The 23,306-nt window shown below is 41.6% G+C and overlaps 2 long non-coding RNA genes across 2 annotated transcripts; one reads left to right on the forward strand and one right to left on the reverse strand.

The window, feature by feature from the left end:
* Positions 1-9,052: 9,052 nt before the first annotated feature.
* On the reverse strand, positions 9,053-16,992 carry LOC112494702. The gene is made up of 3 exons (XR_003060424.1): positions 16,871-16,992; positions 9,572-9,929; positions 9,053-9,309 (listed from the first exon to the last, which is right to left on the reverse strand). It is a non-coding gene; the product is annotated as an uncharacterized LOC112494702 (long non-coding RNA).
* A 159-nt stretch (positions 16,993-17,151) lies between these two features.
* LOC112494703 lies at positions 17,152-18,974 on the forward strand. The gene is made up of 3 exons (XR_003060425.1): positions 17,152-17,276; positions 18,206-18,528; positions 18,771-18,974. It is a non-coding gene; the product is annotated as an uncharacterized LOC112494703 (long non-coding RNA).
* The last annotated feature ends 4,332 nt before the right edge of the window (positions 18,975-23,306 follow it).

A 23,306-nucleotide genomic window follows, 5' to 3' on the forward strand; every position in this document is an offset into this window, starting at 1 on the left:
TTAATACACGGTAGTACCAACCTCACGAGTCGATTACTGCCTATACGTTGTAAAATTCACGAGTATCTGAAACCTTCTCCCTAGAATCAAGGAAATTCAATAATACACATGGGAGTATCGAAGTCAGCTAATAGTCTGGATATCAATTCCCAATAGTCATTATCGATACGTAGATTCCACGTATACGTACACAGTAATGGCGATCAGGAGTTAGTTCGAGTCCCCGAGGGAACCAGGGATCCTCGCCAGTTCCTCCAGGACCTCGTCTTGCTCGGCAGGACGGTCCCCTGCTATTTATTTTCCAGGATTTCAGAGTCCGAAGCCATTAATCTCGGCTCGCAGCTTCACTGGAGCGCGTCAGGCGACGTCGGGGTGCGTGGCGTCGGCGACGCCGATTCTCTCTCATATACATAGGATCCTCTTTCTTTGACGCTGTTATATCCGTTGGCCGCAACCTCGCGTAGCCGAACACGTGGAGAGGAGTACGATAAGGGGCATCGGCAAAGAGCAGCGCTAGGATTGGTAAGGTCTAATGCTATAGTCTTGATAATTTTGAGAGTGCTATGATACGTAAGAAGAGCATTGGGATTATAATTGTCGGACTATGCTATATCGGTAAGAGTCGGGGGTGGGGCCTGACAAGTCCCTGTTTGGTGGTGGGGTGTCCAAGATGAGGGTCATTGGTGGGTCAAAGGGAGTAGCTTTAGAGAGTACGTGGCTTTGTGCGAGAAACAGCATGAATGCCGCCCGTTGATTGAGAATCGCGTCCGACGCACAAGTGCGCCTGACTCTGAGTGGATCTCGTTAATTAACATTGCGCGACCGACGAAGTGAGACGTCAGGACGTCCGTGCGCTGCCTAACTTCACCCCTTTGTCGTTTGCTGAATACACGATCCCTTGTTCTTCCGTATCCGTTATATGACAGTGAAGCCACCCCTTTGTTCGGAAGCCCTTATACACTTCCCTCTTGATTATATTTATTCAGGAATCATTATCATGCAAGGTTGGTACTGGGTAGGTTCGTTTGATATTCTAATCGGGTTACGAGAATCGACCGTCTTTACCTTCTTTCCCTTATATCCACTCAGCACTCATCCCCTGTGTCAGAAGACAGCCCTTATCACCGACCCGGGATGAGATTTGAAATTCCCGAAATTCCTTTTCGCAGCTACGCTATTTCTTCTGGTTTTCAGCCGTGATAAGATCTGGAGCGAAATAATAGGTTGGTTACGTCGGATTTATTATATTATAAAATTATTATAGCTGCTAAGAAAAATTATTAGTATTGTTCAGGTACGTTGGATTTTTTCGTGTCGTCACACTGGACGGTTAGTAGATTGGAGTATCGATGGATACTGGGAAACAAGCTTAAGGGTAGAAGGTCCATGAGTTTCACGACGAAGACCTAGGCGTCCTGATATTATTACTATGTAAATCACCCCTACCTCCGAGAGGCTGACGCCCACGGTGACAGCCCCTGGGTGCCTTCGCCAGGATGGATGAGCTCCGGCTCTTATTAGATATTCCTCCTTAACCCACCCTCTATCCTCTTGACCCCCTAACAGCACCCTCTGAGCATCTCCCTCAAGTCTGCCACCCCTTGGCTCACATCAATACACGTTTCATCCCTTATCAATGCCCTTTTCTTATTTTCCGTGGTCGTCATTGTAGTTTAACATGAAATCAGCTGTTTCAGGAGGATATTCGTTCCGGCGTATCTGTTGGTATTACTTATTGGTAGCGGCGATGAGAATGACGTCAGAAGGCGTGATGTACTGTACGACTTGATAAATTCTCAGTAATTGATCGACGATTAATTTCCGCTTAAACGATCCTTACTCGGGACGATATACGATCGTGTTCCTTTGATCTTCGGCCAGACGTAGAGGCTACTGTTATCACGTCCAATTAACGGTTGATATCACTTTTGCAAATCTATAGGTAATCAATATGTACTAATTGACAATCTGGCAGATAAATATACTATATTCTATTTCGCGTACATTTTTTACTCGCTATGTAGATAAATTCATGCTCTCTCACCTCGCTCCGATGACGAAAGCCACCATCCGGTACGTCGAGTAACGAAAGATCAAAGGATCCGCGCAGCTGTCGCGCGACTCAGGGACAGGAAGGAAAACGTGGCGAAAGTAAAGCCACGCACTGCGAGGTGAGGGAATTCGTGAGAAAAAAAAGAGACAGAATAAAATATAATTTAGAGAGCACAAAACGTAGAATTTTATATGCATAACGAATTTCTCAAGTTTCTATATAACCATAAGCGGGCAGTCGAAAGACGTATAAAGATGTCAGGAAGAAGTTACATGGAAAATTGAGCCGAATGATTTCATTCTATCCTATTGCATATACACACGTATGCCCCTTGTCTCAAGGACTATACTGAAGCGAATATAATGAATGCTAGAAAAATCCAAGGTTTCCACAGCTGTTACTAGAAGGGGGTTGAGACAGTGGTAGAGAGGCTGGATGGAGGATAGCTAAGGGTGGGTCGTGTAGCGGGTATGGGGATTGTACGATCTCGGGTGAAAATGCATTTTCGATAGCGGTCAAGCTGCAGGAAACGAGTGACGGATAAGAGGGTACCGTGTGGAGGGTTCGTGTTTGAGTTAGGTATAGTAGAAAAGGGGCCCTCGGGTATCGCAGCAGCCTTGTTGGAAGAAGAAGGTTTAGCCCCGAGAGGGTGGAATTTTCTCTGATAGGACAGGGCTGCTACCCAGCCAGCCAGCCAGCCAGCCACCCAGCCAGCGAGTGACTACCGACATTAGTCCACTGACACCATTGACACTTTTATTAATGACAGCGTCGTCCCAGCCTCGCCATTCCGCTCTGGCATTGCAACGCCGGCAGCCCGGATTCGTTCGTTCTTTCCATCTCAAAGAGCTTTTTTCTTGGCATTATTGTATTCCCCTATAGGAAGAGCACGAGAGCGATTTTCTCTCTTGCTCCCTCTTTCGTCTCCCTTTTCCCTTCTGTCCCAGTCCTTTTTCTCTCTCTCCCTATTTTCGCCCTACCTCATTTCTCCCTTTCCTTCCTTCTCACGTTTCTGACTCTCTGACCTCGACGCCATTGCTCCCTCCCTCATTCTCTTTGTCCTCCGTCTTCGCCTCTTTCTCATCCCTTTCATCCTTCGCCTTCTGTGACCCGCAAGGGAGTAGCCCGAGTTACATTGAAAAATCTAACGGACGAGTGAAAAATTCGCGACACCTATACATCACCTATTGTACTCTCGCTTCGCGTTTCGTAGGAGTTTTTCACGCTAAAAAATCCTACCTAATAGCCCGTGAGGAGACTTTTACTGTTTTTCTTATATAGACATTTTCAGGGCCTTTGATCAAATCATACGTACATATAGGATCATTTAGATTCGCAATGATCGATACAGGGTTGAAGATTTTTGTGAGATTTTTTTCTAAGCACGTGTCTACGGGCTTGCTTTACTGATGGATCGACTCTATACATATATTTATACATGTTTTGTATCGTCGTTGCGATGAATTTCGAAAGCGCCCCAGAAGCCACGACAAAATTGCGAAACTATTCGACGCACGTTTGCGAAACTCGATGCGTCATATTCGACAAGGGGTGTGGGGGATTTCAGCGTGGATACACACGAAGGGATACTTCGACCAGACTGTACACACGAGGGGTGTTAGGGGCGTATATACCATGGCTAAGATTGGAGGGAATGCAATCAGTCTTCGTCACTAACCCCCTGCACTCGATTTATCCAGAACGTATCCATAGGAAGGGATGCTGCGTCGAAGATATGGCGTATATAGGAAACGTTCGCCAAAATGTCTGATTAAAATCAAATTCACGGAACACCCCTAAAATTCTGTGTTCACGCCGTATTTTACAGTTTCGGTAAAACCACTCTTATTTTTTCTTATTTACACAGTACTCCGTTTACAATGCGTATAGATATATCCCTTCGCCCTAATTCGTATTAATTCAAAAATTCACCCATAAAAAATCGCGAATCTGTATCTTTGTAGATTTTGGCAGAAAGTAAAAGTTCGCACTTCATTAGATCTGTTACTGGAAGGAGATTCCAAGACATCCACCATTTATAAGGGATCCCTAGTCACCCACGGGCAATGGATATAACAGGCAATATATATACAGCGGCGCGTGTTCTAGATTGTCACGTCGTTTGTAATAACGACATTCGATCAGTCGCTCATCCTTCTTTTCCTGGCTTCCCCATGGATACTCCTACCACGAACCGCTACAGCATCCACTATAGGATCACAAGGTGGAGCCGATACCGCATTCCCTCCAGCGTCCTCGCAACAGCAGACTTTCGCTCCGAGGGCTTATCCGCGGATTTGTGGCCACCGCGGATATCGTGCACTGCCTACTTATAAGATTTATCTCGTGACTTCGATCCTTCCCACCCAACTAATCGTCCGGTATCGTTTGGTTCGACCGTGAAAAATCATACGGTAGGTACGACGATCCTCACCTAGGGACTGACTAATAAGAACTCTTACCCGACTCCATTTGCATATAGCCCATCCCTAATTATTTTGACACTCCCTCTTAACATGATATCGATACCAGTAATAAGGTCCATGCAGCATCCCATGATACCTTTATATATATACTCACAATACCTCTACCGAAAGGTACAGTTAGATCGTTGACAAAAATGGAATGTGGGTCTCGAAGATAAAAATATACCTATATATACACCAGTCAGAATAGAGAGCATCCTATTTATAGAAGATTGGCCCTAACTCATTAATGTCTCTGAGCCGAAGAAGAATCTTCTTCCTCGTCAAAGTTTCTTTTTTCTCGAATGGGGCCGAGCGAGGGGCAGCGGGATAGTCCTCCACTGGAAGAGAAGCGAAGGCTCCCTCTACGTAGACCGGAGATGCTGTTGATGGTGTTGGTCGTGGTAGTAGCTTGGTTGGGATGCTGTGGGGGAGTTTTTCTCGTTCCCGGCTCCCGTCTCCCGGGACGCGAAGCGCGAGGATCTTTTTGCTCGCTCGACGGAGGATCAGACGTCCCACTTTATCTCCGCCGACCCGTTCATCCCCTTTTCCACCCACTTCTACACCCTCCCCCTTCGGCTCTGCCGCTTTTCTCCCTTTTTCACCCTGCACCCCCCCTTCTCCTCTTCTACCCGGGCGCAGCCCCCTTTTCTCTTCACGAGCCAGACCCGTTCCAGTCTCACGTATAGGAACAGCCCCTAGCAGCGCCTAGAGTGACGCGTCCTGGAGAAGCCATTTGTCATCCATCAGCCCTGTACTATCCCAACGATAGTACAGCCCGTTGTATACTCTTATCTTTTCTACGTTTTTACTCTCTTTTTTTTGCCACTTTTCTTCACTTCGCTTCACTCAGTCCCTCCATACTTGCGTAGATACAAATACTAATATACGTATTCGGTGCTTTTTTTTGTACTTCGAGAAAACTCTTCATGCGTAAAGTGGGTATCTTGAATATTCAATGTGAATAAAATTCAGTTGTTATACGTTCACCGTAAATTCTTTTGTATATAGTAAGTGGATGAATATTTCACCCACTCTGTGCTTCGGTACGTGGTGGCTCTTATTTGTACATCCATAAGGGCCCAGGGGCTTCCTAATAGATCAAATCGTAAGCAAAGCAAACATCTTGAAGGCTCGAGAGATCGATGAATGTCCAACCTGAAGTTCCATCATGAGCGACACGTCAGGCGATTCATAAGAATCCTTCGTGATTGCTTGCCAGACTGGTCCATAACGAACCACCCGCTACGTCCATCAACTATCCAATGGTCAATTCATTTTAGTCCCATCATGCTCACGCCCGCACAATATATCTATATCTTTTCTGTAGAGATTCTTATACTTTGCTGTACATATATATATTCCATGAGTAAATAGATATAGGTATATTATATATACGATATAAGACTTTGCATACTCCCTGCCTTCTATCCTATGCCGATACAGATAAGCTGTTGAATTATCTTATCAAATTTTTACTCGGACTGTTATACAGTCAGTGTGATTAACATTGAGCTTCGTCGTTCCGTTCAAAGTCAATGCTAGATGCGATATAAGCGCGAACCACGCACAGAGCATATATGATTAATTATGCTCGGTCAGAGATTAAGTACTGTTGTCTAGGCAGGAAATAGTTACAGATTTCTACTAATTAAACGGCTACTTTTTTTGTCTCTGTCCCGAAGGCTGATTCGATTGTTACTTTGTACGCTGTATTACTGTATATAGGTAGGGCTATACATATATGCTGTGCAATGTATCAGAGATCGTTCACCTCGTGAGATTACGGCAGACCTTGTCCTTCGTTTCTTTTGCAATGATTATCAGTAGGTGTACGGATACATAATAAGACCCTATCGATATACTGTTTAGTATGGAGAACGATGGTAGGAGGTTTAATCTTCCTTGAAACCCACCCTGTTCCACTTTCGCTCCTCGTAAACTATTCATTTCTCAGCGTCCTATAATTTCGATCGGGGCTACGTGGATTATTAAGCGCCTCCGACCATCCCTTCTCCTCTCTTTACGTCATTTACTATATTCCATACATTTTACGCTGTCTCCACCCTTTCATGATTTTATGGATTTTCATTTTACCTCGATGGCGGTCCATTCAAAGTACGAAATTTATACACCCTGTATATCCATAGGTGTCACTTACTGTACATATAGAAGGTTGATCGAGCAGAGTCATATAAAAGAGAAGTATTTTTATTATTAGGGGGTTGATGTTGCGTAACCATGACTTTGGTTCAATTATTTATTTGCCAAAAAAATAAAGTCGATGTTGGTATGCACGTGGGATACGTAGATACGTGTTAACTTTTATTAAAACACGCCGGGCCCTTATATCGAAACTGTGTTCACTTATATAGGGGGGCTCCACGCTTTGCTCTCAGTTCAAATTATATATCCCTTAATGTCTTAACTGAAAACCGTACGGAATCATTATCATAATTTTCGTATTTCCTCGGGTTCTTGTTTCGCTTCTACCGCCAGTATAATTTTCTTTCTGGGTGGCGTCGCATATTATTGCCCTCTCTTAACGGCAATTGAGATATCGTCGCTTCTTCTTACGTGTAAATTTTATTTTCGCGTTTTCCTATGCTCCTTTACGTATATACAGGTATATACAATATACGCGTATATACATACTATATGGGCGCTCAACAATGTTCTTGAATCCAGCTACGTGATTCGACTGGGAAGAACGAAAATAAACAAAAGTATTCAAAAGTTTTGCTCAATCCTATTTTTATGCTCGCAAAACTTGTCACGGCTGTGTTTTCAACAAACATGTTGTCACCCTCTTTCGCATTTCCGAAATTTGACGTTAGTCGTATAGCAGCCGGTTCGACCGGGCACTATGCTCGCGGAATGTCAATTTTATTCGTCCCGCACGATTTCAAAATATTATACCTATATATGCATATTTGTATGCATTTACAAATTTGGAAAATGTCATCGTAGATCTGCTTGTCGAAGAAACTAAATTCGCTCGCAATCTCGATAAGGGGAACTGCTGGTTAGTTCTGAAATTGCCAACCCCTAGCTGTACCTTTCGGTAGGTCTTGGTAACAGCATAGTAAGGTCTATGGATATGCGAGAGCCGCCTATGCAAATCCCTCCCCCTTTCGAAGGACCCCTCGTTCGCTCAGACATGATTAAACACAGAGTGCTGCTGTTTCAGCCCCCAAACCTCCCGGACGTACCGTTAGCCACCCTTGGCGGGGAACCGTAGCCCTGTGACCCACCCCCAGTCATCCCTGTCGCACAATCCGCAAGATTCAACCCCAGCTTAATCACTAGCCAAAAGCTGCGGCCTTGCCTTTATGCCATTCAATAATGCCAAGCCACCCTTAGTAAAATCCAACGATCCACCCCCTATTCCTTACTACCATATTTATCACGCTTTGTTTTGATTCTCGTTCTGCTTGGAATTCCTTATCGGGCACTTTAATAATTGTTATTCCTTCGTTCGCTGGCAATAAACGTGCTCCCTGGTTAATTTTCGTGTCGGTTAAATTTCAATTAGCCAACGCCGCGCTCTTCCTGCGATAATTGTCGTTAGGCCATTACCGCCAGTAAAAACGTTAATGGCCATCCCGAACGTAATCGCTTGGTCGATCGGGACTATCGTCGAATTATTTTCTCCCCTTGTTTTTGGTATTCTCTCTCGTACCACAATTTACTGTTAATCCCCTTTTTTTTTTCATTATAACTATTTTCAACTTTTTGTCTCTTTCACATATATAGGTAACAAAAATGAATCGTGGCAGAATTAAAGGACGATGCGATAATCCTCTTTGCCAAGTGGTAAACGGTTCACTTCTATCTGCAAGCAGCCCTTTGCCGTTATGTCCTGGAACGACAAACCCCTGCACACCCAACATCCCCTTATAGCATCACGTTTACGTTTACGAGCACCACCGCTGACGTTTACGAGCCACCGGCTGACGTACGAGCCACTTGCTGCTCTCTTGCTTTCATTGCTTACGCTCACGCGCGCCTCCTACTACTACCGTCCTCGAAATGTGCCCTTGATTTTCCACAGCTGGAGCGCGGCATTACTTTATCAAACGATAATACCACCTGTCTCCTCATAGAATCATTCTTGTTATCGGCGGGAATTTCAAATAGTTTGAAATTCATTCAGTGTTATCGCACCAAGATAAGATACATATAATTGACCATGTCGAGATATATGTATTTCAGTCATAAATCTCATTTGATTTTCGAATCAAACGTAGACCCCATATCATACATATGAAAAATAAACGTAATTCTGTCGATGACTTATAAGAATCATTACGTCCTCGTGTCGTACTTATTGATACTCGTTTAGGGAAGCTACCCTAAATTCTATTGTATCGATGGCCTGAAGCCTGTGATATTGATTCTCAGTCACTTTTATACACGAGTACCAAGGCGTGCGAAGCCAAGGATCGACTTGGTCTTCGTTGTTACCTACAACTGGCCCCATGGTGCTTCTCACTTGAGGGATTTATGAGCTTAGATCGCATTGTCTCTCACTACGTGCCGCGTACCATGGCGGACCGTGACGTGACATGACGTAACTGGGTCAGATCCGGCCCCTGGCCGGTCTTATGCCTACCTCACCTTATCCACAATACCATCCCGCACGTGTTCCTTGTTGGCTCCTTCAGAAAATTTATCGCTCTCGGGTATACCCATGGATACGGGCACAAAGAGGCGAGTACTGGGGGATTCTGGGTGCCCCGATACCAGCGTCTTTGGCTTTATTCTTTCCCAAAAATCAGCTGGGGTGTGCTAGTGGCGAAAATAAGAGAAAAAAAAATAATAAGAGATGAGCTTTTGGCTTCTTGCCATCATTCATCGTGGCTGTGCTTATCAGATCTTTTCTTAATTCGGTTATGGAACAGGGGATACAATTTTAGACGGAAGGTTATCACGGTGGAATTTAATCTTAGGCTTGAAATTAGGGTTATCGATACTCTTATGTATGTCTTATGCTTTTACGTTTATTCTTCGTGTCACTTTATAGTTTTAATGATCCTTGATGACACGTTACCTAGAAGGGTCTCGTATTCGGTTGAATACTCATGCTTTATAGATGATTTCCGGGGGTTGTGTTTTAATGAAGAGATGACAGGTAACGGTCTCCGTTCGCTGGTGACGTGGGGGTGTCTCTCCTTGACTGATGAAGCATCCTCGACACTAATTACTTCGTTGCTATCTGTCCGACGCGTGACGTCATCATCCCTGTCACATCCGATGCCGCGTTTTCTCAAGACGCCCTTCGTCGTTAGTGAAGAAACGTGAGAACCACCCCGAATGCGTTAACTTTTCAGGAGATGCCTCGTCTGACTTCTTTTTCTGTCGTATTTGCCTTTTCAAACTTGTGCTCTGCTCTCGAAATTCCGGACCGTCTGTGAATATTTAGAAAAGAACAAAATTATTAATTAAAATAAAATAAATTTATTTTTCATTAATCAATAATCACTATAAATTGAATAAACGACTTTGTAATATATTGTGCCGTTAATAATATTCTGATTGCGTTTTGATTAATAAAAAAAAAACACAATGGGACAGTGTAATTTTTTATATTACGTAAAAAAAGTAATAGCAGAACTAAGAAAAATCATTGAACGGGATCAGTCCCAAATTGATTTACACATCCGGGCTACTTTTGGCAAGAAGAATGATCACGGAGGCTGAAATGATAATAATATTTTCTTTAGCAACCCTTGGTAGTGCCGTTTCACCCTCACGTCGCGGAAGCCATGTCCCTCTCTCTCTTTTGCCAGGGTAGCCACCACTTCCAAGGGTGTATGAGCATACTCGCACAGTCTGACAAAGCAAACAATGAGGCGGCGCTGCGGTCGCTTTTATTTTTGAAAAATGGTGAACGCGCCGCACCGAGCGGACTTCCGGAAGCCCATCCTACCCTTCTCACTGTTTCATCCCCTATCCTACCTATACCGGCAGCTCTCCTCCCTCCGGCACTCTAGCGCGTATCCACGCCACCTATACATATAGCAACCTAGCGCTTCCATGATTCATTGCTGCCGCGATGGATGATCCATCTCTTCCCCTAGCTCTCGACCCGGCCATCCCAGTGCAGACCAGAACAGAACCGAGCAAGCCGGGCCAGGGCTGGCTGGTCAGATCAGGCTAGCCCAGGATAGGCCAGACTGCCCTCTCGAAGCACCTACTATAGACATGGCCACGCGGGACGTATTATTCTAGCGTCTTGTTATTTCCCTCTTATCTCGGGGACCACGCAGGAGAAATTACCTTTAAAAAATGTTTCAACCATTCCATATCCTATCCCCTATCATCTCATCGTTTCGGACGACGCACGGTGATTGTTAAAAATTTTGAAAATCTTTACAGCGCATAAAGCTATATCTTAATTATGAAATTATGCTCAGATATATCTTTATGCAATTTTTCGAATTTTCATTAATAAATTTTTCAGGCTCACTGAACCGAGAATTTATCATTAGCCAAGTTTGGTTTTGAATCGGTTTACGGGCTGTTTAAACGTATTATACTGGTTCACCGTAAGATACCTGATTGGTCGATTTGTATGGGGCTCATGCCTGAAAACGATAAATCTTCTACGTCAGAAAGTCGAAAGCAAAACGATCCCATTAAAAGTGGCCTTCCGAAAATGGCGGAGCGCACAGCACGTCATTGGTGGGCTACAGATTCGCGTGCGATCGGCGCACGTGAAAAATAATTTTTATTATTTTTTTTACTTGCAAATATTTATATATGCACGCAGAGGCAATTTTTCAATTCAGGTAATTGTGCGATTGTCACGGTAAATTTGCTCCCGGTGTCACACCGGATAAGGATCCGGAGCGAAGGAATCCAAGACTGATCGCCTCGTTGTCGAAAATCGTTTTAACGCTCCGTGGATGGAGCTGCACGATTTTACTATAGCAGTCTACCGTGTCTTCCAAAACACGCATGGACAATCCGATACTCACGACAGAGCATTATATCATTTGAACAAACAACAAAGACGTCACGGCAGAAAAGTAACTTTCCAACGTTTCATAAGTATTCAACGTTTCCGCTAGGATCAATAATTCTTTAAAAACACATCCCACGTTCGTACTATAGAATGTCATGGAAAAATGTTGAAGTAATTTTTTTGTATGCCAACCATGATTTTTTGGAAAAGTCTATATACTTCAGTTATTCCAACTCTGTTACATAATTGATAAAGGAGTTACATATTTGGCAGTATTTTTTAACTCGTCGCTCGGTAGCCAAGCCTGTCAGACGCACAGAACCCATTTGTCGCAGCGTATGTGAAAATACGACGGGAATATTTCACTTTTCGTATAGCGCTCTGACGACAGCGTCGCAGCACCACGTCACGAAGCATTCATTTCGAAATACAACCAAGTCGACAGTAGCCTTAATAAATGTACGTGCATTTGTAAAAGGCGGAATGTAAATATTCCTGTACTTTGGAGCCGTCGAGGCAGATATACTGGACAGTAGTTTTCGCGGCTCGAGATTAACGCTTTTTTCCGGAAAGTTTTCAAGGACTTGAAACGCTAATGGGATTCAGAGTTTTATGTATTTATGCGTGAAATCCTTATAACCCGCACGGATAATTAAACATGTAATAATAAATCAATACTTTAATCGCAACTGAATGCCTATGGAAGCTACTAGATTTTCATGTTTCATTCCTACTTTTTCGAAATATTGATTTATAACGTGAAACTAAATTTTTTTTTAAATCTAATATTCGTACATTACATTCCGACGGCTTAGAACCTACGGTCAATTGTTATTGGGAAATGATTAATAAATTCGTAAATATGGCAATACACCGGCAAATAATAGTATCTATCAACTTGAATAATTTTAAAAATCCAAATTTATCAAAACATAAACATATTTTTCAGAGCAGTTATAGATACCGTGATTTAACGTATTAAAATGTAATAAGTGCGTTCAAAGCTGCTGAGTAAATAGAAATGAAAAGCTAATGCGTACGAACTATATTAGTGCTAATATGCGTAGTACCAAAAGCTATCTTAGCTACTTTGATTTATTGGTAAATAATATATCTTATAGTTTAATTTGATAAAAACCAACTGAAACAGAATGATTGTGATTTAGTAACGGAGTTCCGATATTTAATTGGATCTTTGGAAATAAAAGTTTCCGACGTGTCTTTGAATTTTTGGAAAACGACAACCGTCTGTCTCTTGGAAAATATCGGGTAACTCTTTGAAGTCCCGAAAGACACTTTTCACTAATTCAAGCCAGTAGGCGAGTCGTTTTCAATCGGTCTGAAAAAAGTTTCTTAATGTCTCTGAATTATTTATTTCTCTCTCGCAGTTAGAAGCGTATCCATTTCCCACGCGAGTTTCCTTAAACACTTTGAACGTTTCCTTCTACACGCATTTCTTTCATAGAACAGCGAAACGGATGATTTGATAGTCGTAGTTAAGAATACGTGGCATTTTATTTGCTCCGCTTCACAAGAGCCGTTGATAAAGATACTTTTTAATGGGTTTTTTGTCGACTATGGAATCCACGTGCTAAGTATAATAAAAGAGAAATAGCAGCTTGAGGCAGATACTCAAAATGGCCGCTATTCTACCTGAGCCCGGGCGTTCCTTCATCAGCAAATTATTTTTATTTCTCCCAGTATTAATTTTCTGTTTTACTTAAGTGCATTGACAGTCATTTATTAAATTTTGAATTAATTTTATCATGAATTACACCTAGCGGTTAGGACAACAATTATTTCCGCTTGATGCATTTCACAATTTTTCTTAAACTGGTCCCGATGAGAATTCCGGATAATAATAATCAACAGATAAATTAATAATTAACATAAATAACGACCTAACGAAGTTGTCACGGCGGATTTCCAAAATAATTTTCGATTCTATTTATGATTAAAAAATTAGGTATAATAATATCAACAGGATCAATTTTAGTGTCTCTTACGACAAGTAGATTTGTACAAATTACGCTAATGAGCGCTATATCTATTTTTCAACGGTATACACCTAATCGTGTTTCCGGAATAAGTATCACGATTATTAGGTTAGAAAATTATCCAAGACCGGTTCGAAGTCGTTCTTTGATAATCGAATTTCATTAGACAGAAATATACCAATTTAATGTACATTACAGACGCACGTAGTATACATGTACATATATATATATTTATACAAAATAATTTCAAAAAAGTATTAACGGGTGTAAAAAAAGTAAGAGAATGATGAAATCAATCAAAATCTCTCTCACGAGCCTTAATCAGACATTTCTACCGTCACGGTCCATATCTCCAATACAGAAACGAAATTCTCATGCCGGAATTGTAACCGGATAACTTAGAAACCCGACGTGTCTCGGCCCCGAATCATTTATCCCTTTCGCGTTACGCGATATATTTTCGCCTAGAGCTCAGGAGAAATCTCCCGGGCGCATATGTCTCACGTCAGGATGCTGAAAAGCCAGCGCATCTCAAGATTCCTCATTCGACGAATCTTCCGTTCCAGTCAAATAAGAGCCGTACCGTTACGAACCGACTACAGGGACACGTCGCAGTCTGGTACGAGATATCATTGGTACTCCAAAAAGGGGTAAGAAAAAAATGTAAGAAAAGTTGGAAAATTCGTTAGAGCGTGGGACACGTCGAGAAGCGTCTCATAGCAATTAATTCTGCCGTGGTTATAGCCTTACTTGAAGATTCAAATGGACCGGTACAAAGGAAGAGGAAAAAAAAGAAAAGTCTGTAAAAAAAGAGAGAAAATACAGACGTTAATAATAGAAGCGTCGCGAGGACGACGTCGCCGTCGGTATACGTCTTAACGAGGCATGGCCGTTGAAACGTGTCAATTTTTCAGACATTCGTCCGATGAGAATTACAGTCGAGGAAACTGGAGTAGCCATAGCCGACGGCGAGCAATGCGCGTCGGCCGCCATCGCGGCGCTCGCCGTCGCATGGCCGCTCTTGCCTTGGCTGTAGGAATGGAGTGAAAAAATAAAAAATTGTACTTGTCCAAATTTGATTATTATAAATCTTTGAACTTGACACCCGTCGTCGTCGGATCCCTCAAATGATTTCATTGTTTGTCGTATGATGACTAAGCGTTGTATATACGAAATTACGTGGACGAAGTCACATTCAAACTTATGATTTGAAATACGCGGGCGACTTTCATGAAAGCGAAATGTAAATTAACAAGTATATATAGCCAAGTTTCTTTTGAAGTGAGCGAATAGTCGGACTTTTTATCTGAATTGCTGGTACACTCCGCATAACAATGTTCCTGCAATTCGATGCTAACAGGCGCCGTAACGAATTGAAAAATATCCACACGTTTTAAACGTGGGATACTGAATTAAAGAGTATGCGCTAATTTTTACTCTGACGAGTAAATATCTTCTTAGTGAGTATTTCGAATATTACCTATTATTTACCTCTGTCGAACGATGCCATAGCAATAATAATTATCACTTTCTACAAAAATTTATAACATCGGGTACTAACCATTATTGTCTATATATATATGTATATATGTACAACAGCCATGCGTGTAAATCAGTTTTCACATTATTCCACCAAACATGTCACAGAAGTGCGTGACGACTTTCCACCGAGGAAGAAACTTTTTTTAAAGTAAAAAGAAAAATGGTCTATTCATTATGCTTTATTGTCGTTATAGCAAAAAACTGTTTTAAAAGTAAGAAGAAAAAAAAAAGCCGCCTGAAAAATCAACAAAAGTAAGAAAGCACCATTTGGTCTTTGCCGACGGCGGCTCAAGTTCCGTGAATCTCGAACCACGCGTACGTTATAAATCATTTGCGTGGCTTCTCTAATTATAAGTACGACTATCATTGCTATCGCCGCGATGCGTGCAATGGCCGCAGGGCTATGACAGTGTACGGTATAGTGTACCCAGTCGCGATAACTGTGTTTTCACGAAGCCTCGTGTAAAAAAGCATATACGTGTATACGTGCAACAAAGTGAACCCAATGAATACGGAGAAATAGTTGAGGCTACTGTGAAGAAATTACAAAGTGAACTCCTACGTATGTATTAATGGTATATATCCACTAGCTGTGGTATACATATATCCACAGTACGTTTGTACTGGCTGACGCTTACATAGCGAGATGGAATAACGATTCGCTATTAACATTAGCGTTAATGCGTCGCTAACACGTTTGGCAATTATGAAAATAACACGAGAACGTTCGTCGAAACGATCATCGATTCTTGATGAAGTTTGATGATCCGTTAAATTTTCGTCATTCCCGCATTAACCGTGACGCCTCTCGATTCGGTTATTATTTAGATTGCCAGAGTCCTGAGCGTTTATCAAATTTAAATTAGATTCGATCAAGCAATCGTACTACCTGATAATGTATATAGACTTGTGTATATATAGACTGCTATCAATCATTCACCATATATATTATTTAGCTTGATATACTTTTTCAACATAATCGCGAGTTATTACATACGGAAGAAAATCACGCTTCCTATTACGCATGAGAATGGATATTGAAAGATTTAAATATTTCTGACAATAGCAATAGCCTTACCGTTATCATCGGAGCCTTATCACAAGATATATCGGCCATTGAAAATATGACTTCCGCTCGATTATATTCCCTTATAGCCACCTAGATAGATGCTTTTATATCGTTTCATTATCGATCCGTTATCGATATACCTAATATTCGTATCAAATTGTCCCTAAGTCACTGCTACCTCGTATCAGTCATTTATTTCATTGCTGAACGTCAAATCGCCAAAGATAAGAGTTAACAAACTGTACAAGCGTACGAGTGTGTTATTAGATATACGCCGTATAATGGTATAAGGCACGCAATGCATTCTTGTATTATATATCGTAATTCAGCATACAAATATCTTAATTCAGGTATTAGTACGAGTATACCCTGATCCAAAATTTTTTTCAATACAACCCATGTCCATAGCACGTCGACTAGATGACGTTTATCTTAAAATAAATATAATCTCGACATGTTATGATAAAATGACAGTATGACCGCAGCCTCGGTTACAGCATGCATTTCGTTCCTTTACGTCAACCACGTCATTTTACACGGTCCCGTCAAACCGAGCGACGGCTTGAAAATTTGTTGAATCAACGAGTCACTTTTTCACAAGGCGTTAAATAAACTATGCTTATCTGTCGAAAGCATCCCAAACAGGTTGAAATCTCTGGTTTGTTGCAGCAACGTAAATGTTGCCCATGGCACGGCCGTAAGTATTTCGTTGATGAAAAAAAATGTGCCAAAGAAACGCAGCATTCGGTCACTCGTGAGACAGAACATACTCACTCAGTCGAATGAGCCGCTGATAGGATTTTCTTTGAGAAACGATACGTCACGCTGTTCGATAAATCAGTCCACGAATTTTTCAGTTCGTGACGTCACTGTTGTATATGCGTAAACGAGCGTATTACACGTGTAAAAATGAATTTTAGTAGTTGAACTGTATATTTTGCTGTTTTAGAGTGTAAGATTCTTACTGGATAACCGATTCGTGATGGTACACGACGTTTGTCCACCCACGCACTGCACTTGCGACTGAAGCAGGTCTTCGTCGTTGACTCAGTGAACCCTTGACCAACGACCTTGAGCCGTGCAATTTGCGTATTCAAACGAGAGCAGAGGAACGGCTGGAGCGCCTCATTGGCAAGCCTTTGGCCTCGGCTGTAAATCATGGATGCTAAGGAATAGCTATGTACGTATATCTGTTGTCTACGGCAGTGGAAGAAGGAAGAATGCGCGACGGACCGACGGCGTCAGCATAGCTCAGGTCGGTTCTCCGCCGCAAAAGCCGCATTGGATTTTAAGGTTTTGACTTAAAGAATGGACAGCCAGGTATCTCCCTGCATTTGTTTTGCATAACTCCGTAACCCTTATAACTGACTGGTTTTAGTCGGTACTACCCCTTAACCAAGTCACTGTAAGATAGTCTAGGGATACACCCTGTGGATATTCTTAAGTTCTGGACGTGCCAACGTGAACCGGGGCATTCGATTAGATCTGCTTCAGTTACTGCGTACGACCCAAGGACGTCGGATTTCTTTTCAGGAGCCACCGAGGTTTACGGATGTGGGTAGCTATACGGGTCTTTGGGTTCGTTTTCGTGTTATGTGGGAAATTTGGGGTATTATGCGAAATACAGAGTTTTGTGACGTAAAAAAAATACCGATTCGTACACAGTAAATCTGGTTAAAATTTTTTTTAGTTATGTCACCAAGAGTAGGCGGGTATCGGTTGTTTCTCGGCTTGCAATTTATAAGGGGATTTCCAAAAATGATTTTACGGATTTTTCTAAATACATGTATAATTAGAGTTCATGGTTAAAGTATAGAGTTACTATCGTGCCTTTTTTCTCAGTTTTACATTAGAATAAATTTCTTAGGAGTGAACAATGAATAACGGATTCTTTGTCGGCTTTGAAACTGAAGCGGAAGTTTCAAAACCCATAACGAAAATCTGTATGTTTCTCTAGGACTAAAACCAGTACTAATTTCAATTTTTTAGAAATTAGTTAAAACATAGGAAATTACACGTGTTTCCTAGTACAGAATCTCACTGTTAACAATAGTTGTATCAGAACCTGAGAACGTACGTAATCGGTAAAATTTTCTGTGTCTACATTAGTAGCACCAAATAAGGTCCCGAATTCAACACCTTTCACCATTCACGAGTTTATCCACGGCAAATCAAGAGCCAAACTGACAAATATGAAAGATCAAGAGGAGCAATGGCGTCTCTCGCAGAGCATCTCGTGTGAACGCGACAGCCTGGTAGATGAAAGAAATCAATGTCCCAAGTTGACCGTCTCCGCCTAGCGGAAAATCATATATCCTCGAGAGCGGAAAATTAGTTATCGGAATTGGCACGACCGTCGGAACATTCGGTGGACATCCTGGGGCCGTCCGCCATACTGGAAAACTTGAACGCGCGCAGATCGAAATACCGAGGTAAAATTGACATAGGTATTTATTATCGTTAGCTATATTAACACAGTCGAATAAAATACCAAACTCAAATTTGATCGATATAAGTTAAATGACTAAACTCAAAAAAAAATCATCTATAATAATTTTGACTTGTGTGAAAATTTTATAATTTTTCACAAACCCACATAAATAATCTGTCCGACGATGGTATACGCGATATATGAATATTATTATACCTTTTATTATTTTGTTGTTTGATATAGTATATTAACGGAGTTTAGTAAGAGACGAATAGACATGAATTTGGCTGCGATCCAGACATCACACGTTGACGCAAAATTCGCTGAGGTAATTGCGCGACTGATGTCGCACCGAAGCGCAACGTAAAGTGCAGTAGGTTGATTCGATGAAATAAATTGCAAAGCGCATACACTTCGCACACGCATTCCACCTGTGCAATTCGAGACACGGATGTATACCGTAGGTAGATATATATATATGAAAAATAATTAACGACCACGCGTCCTTTGAAACATTGTGCTGGCCACGAGAATAATGATAAATAACGTCAAGTTTCAACGACGTTTGCAAGACACTGGACATAAATTACGCGCCGCTTTGAAAATGGCAAATTTAGTAGAAAATTAGTAAGTAGGTATATTACTTCACGTGATTATCTACACGTTAAAATCTTTGAGATCGTGGTCTGTCAAAAAATCGTTACAGGAAATACGTAACGAACCAAAAACTTCCCGCTGTGTTAATGCATGCTAGGTTTCATTCTTCGAACAATTTTCTTTCGTGCTACCGTAATGATAAATCATCCAGAATAACTGTCCATAGGAAATCAAGAATGTTTTATCTCATACGATTACTACGCTATGTACCGTACAAGATAACTATAGAAATAATAAAAATTACTACACATAACGAAAGCCCATATTCTTATAAATAAATTGAATTCTAAATAAACAAAAAATGACTTAATAAAATCATAATAAATTTCATCATCAAAATTTAATATTAAAACTGTAATTACAACTGGAGTCCAGTCTAGTACCTAGGAGCCATTTTCTTCTGCCTTGCCCTGGTAAAAACCTTGCTCTGGAAAAGGTGTGAAACGAAGACCATCTGCTCGGTGTGAAAGAAACCATAAACACAACCGGAACACAAGCCGACCCACCCATAGCACGGAAAACACTGAGACTCTAATAATGATAAATGAATAAGTAGCTAAATGAATTCCGCTGACGGCCTCATTGGACCGAATTGATTGATGGTCATGTACAGTCTTTGTGTCTGCAACACGATAGAAAGAACCGACGGTGTACGCGATGAATCACAATATCGCATCTCGTTACACAATCCAGTCATCGCAGGCATTTATGCAACAGAAAATGAATTCTCAGTCAACTGTATATTTACACGCGAAGTTGCAGAAACGTTAGCCATTTAACTGGAGCATTGATTAACCAAACAAATTCCATGTATACAAACCGGATACAAATGGTTTCCTTCATCTCTGGATAATTTCTTGGGCCACTGGAAACAATTCAAGATTATCCAAAAATCGAGTATACAACTTGAGATGAAAGGATCTTAGGAAAGTTTCTTATAAACTAAATTGTTATCACGACTGTTATCAATGGCCGTATCGTTAATCAGTTTACCTGTTGATATCGGAAGTATTTTCGAAATACGTTATAACTTAAGTTACAACACCTAGACCACCCTGTAGATACGAATCCCGTAAAGACCTTGACGAGAAGGGCTGAGGGTAGGGAGTCACAGGGTGTGCCGTTCAAGACACCGTAAATCAACCGAGATTATGTGACTTTTCAAACAAGGATGCGTCGTCGGGGCTTCGGGAAGGTAATGTATGAGATAGACTTCTCAGTCGCCTTGAGTTTATCCTCCCTACGTTTACGTTGGCATTACGCTTCACGAAGGTACGAGGCACCGCGAAAGTCTCGCCCTTACCTTAGAAGCTGTAGCGACAGTTTTCATGGCGTCGGCTAAGAGATAAATAACAGTACACTTATGATTATTAATACTTTTAGGAGCAGGTGGTTAACTCTTATGCAATTTCGACTGTCGACTGTGCTGGAAAACCACCCTTGCACGGTGCTACCCCTAAATTTCATATGCATCAGGTTACGAGAGGGATTATGGTATCAGGACCTCATGGGAAATTAACATTATTTATTACGAGTAAGAAAAATCAATATTTATATTATCCAATAAAGTTATTAATGAAATATCTATAAAGATTGAGAGGGTGAAGAAATGTCAGTTGATTTGAAAATTATCCAATTTTCGATAAAGGTATACAAATTATCATCTAATAGCTTATGATACCCCTAGGTCAATCGATGTGACCGTGTGAGACATGAAAACATGATGGCCGAAGCAACCTCCGGTGTTACAGTGTGGTGGAGAATTTACACGCCGGCAACAAATACGCCCCATAAATAAATCCAGGGCCGTAGAGCCTCGCACCACCAACGGCTATTAACACGTTATGGTTATTTAAGTAGCGCTAATAAATAACCAATGGTTAACCACCTTGTGGCGCGCGTCGAGTATTATGAGACTGCTTATGTCATCTGGCAGCTGATTGTCTATCGGGTTACCGTCTTCACCATTTAACGAATCTTCGTCTTACGGCCAGATTCTTAAATCACTCTAGTCTTCTATTAGCCGTGCGCGTAGAATATATAGACGTTAAAAAGAGCCCCGGCATTTAGCGGCTAGAAAACGATATCGTATAACGAGATCAATCAATAATTTCAGTACGGCAATAGCGTGCTCTCATACATCATAGTAATAAAATCATAAAGAAACAAATAAAATACGGGACTCGGACGAGTGGGCGTTCGAAAGGTGAAACTGGCTGTACTTTCATGCAATATACATTTCAATCTAATAAGCAATGCTTGCCGTAAGTATTTCGAAAGTAACATCAAACTACGTATATTGGCATATACATAAGTTACGATGAAAATGAGTGCTACGTGAAATCCCATGTGGAGATTTAATACAGCTTGAAATATATGGTCAAATCGATATAGATATTAGAGACAATACTAATCCAGTAAAATGGAGAAACAAGAGAGCATCGTCGCGCTATAGAAAAATGGCGGAAAGTGCGTGACCCATAGGGAGATAAATTCTCGAGAGTGGCACAAAGAGAAAGAAATAGTGAAAGTGAGCGAGCATATATGTTATATATATATATATACGTATGTGGAGAAATATATGTATAAAGCTGTATATACATAAGAGAGAAATACGAAAAGAGAACGAAAGAGAGTTACAGGAGCAGGGGCTTCCGTGGCAGGATGATCGGTGGCGCGCGTTAGTTTAATCATCGCGCATTAGCCTGCACTACCCCTTACCCTAACCCTCGCCCACTTTCACCCTCAAATTCCGCGTCGTTCGTTCCGTTCTGCGTTTCTCTATACCACATCCGTTCCGATTCGTTCATTCATTCTGTGTTTGCGATACGCAGACCGTTTGTCACGCAGCGTTCAGCAGTTGCTGATATGACTATTCTTTTTGAAAATGTTTCATTGTGGAACTGAGTGGTGGTAGTCATTGAATCCATAGTCATTTAATGTGGATTGTTGTTTGGATTATAATTTTTAATGGCACTGTACGGTACAGGTGGGTACGAGTGTAGTAAGTGCGAAAAGGCTGGGGGTCTCCTGGAATTCCTGGAGAATTAATGTAATTCGGATAACCCTTGGGTTAATTGGAGGAAAGAACCTTGACTGGGCACGAGGGTAGGAATACGATTAATTCCTTTGCGACAGAGAGAGAGAATTCACTGTTGTGAAACAACCTGTAGGTTTGGGTAGAATTCTTGTATATTCTATAACGAAATTGAAATCACATAGGAATAATTGATTTGAATAAATTTTCATATTGCAGGTATACGGGTATGTCTATGGTAGCGGGATTTTTTCTTTTCTTCAATAAAGAATAAGTAAAGCATTAGTAGGGATGCTGTAGGTCCATGGGAATGCGACGAAGTACCAACACGGTAGCATCCTGCCAGAGGATTACCAGCCCACTAAGAGGAGAAGGTGCAGGAAGGGGATAAGAGGGTGAAGTAAGGTTAGGTAAGAGAACGAGCGTCATCTGCTGGTTCCCAATCCTCTTTCAAGGAATAGCCTTGAAGAGCAACAATGAAAAATATTCCTTTTGGATTTTCGAAGTTCCTGAAAAATCATCCAAGAGCTGATACCGAGCATCGTTCTGTGGTTACTACCCTTGTTAATAAGTATTTTTTTGTTTTCGTCCATTGAAAGCTATCTCGCAATTTTTTGTCATATCAATCCCCTGCGACTTGCCACGCAAATGCAATGCCACGTTAGGGTCCTCTTTATGCGAAACATTCACTGGGATCGGAACTTGCAAAGTGAGTATAGCAGACGTGGCGGCAACGAAAGAGAGACAGAGTAGGCAGCCAAGCCAGGCCAGGTTCGCTCGCGTCCCGACGCGCACAAAAGCGTGATAAATCGAGTACATTAATTCGCATTTTACCTTTGTTTGCGTTATGGAATACAATATTAAATGGAATGGGCGCACAATAGATAATGCCGCGCGCCATCATTTACGCGAGCACTGAGCGGACGAGTGAGGCGTTGCTTAGGTTGCCCGGGGTTGCCTCGTGCGCTCCTCACAGAAGAACGTTCGTTGCTCCTGCTCCTCACTTCAGGCAGTCGCGTTCCTCTGGCACCCGACTATCAGCCATCCAGCAACCCCCGTTCGCGTCATCTGGACTTTTGATATAC

The sequence above is a fragment of the Cephus cinctus genome, unplaced genomic scaffold (genome assembly GCF_000341935.2).
Source record: "Cephus cinctus unplaced genomic scaffold, Ccin1 Ccin1_scaffold0709, whole genome shotgun sequence".
NCBI classification, from domain to species: Eukaryota; Metazoa; Arthropoda; class Insecta; order Hymenoptera; family Cephidae; genus Cephus; species Cephus cinctus.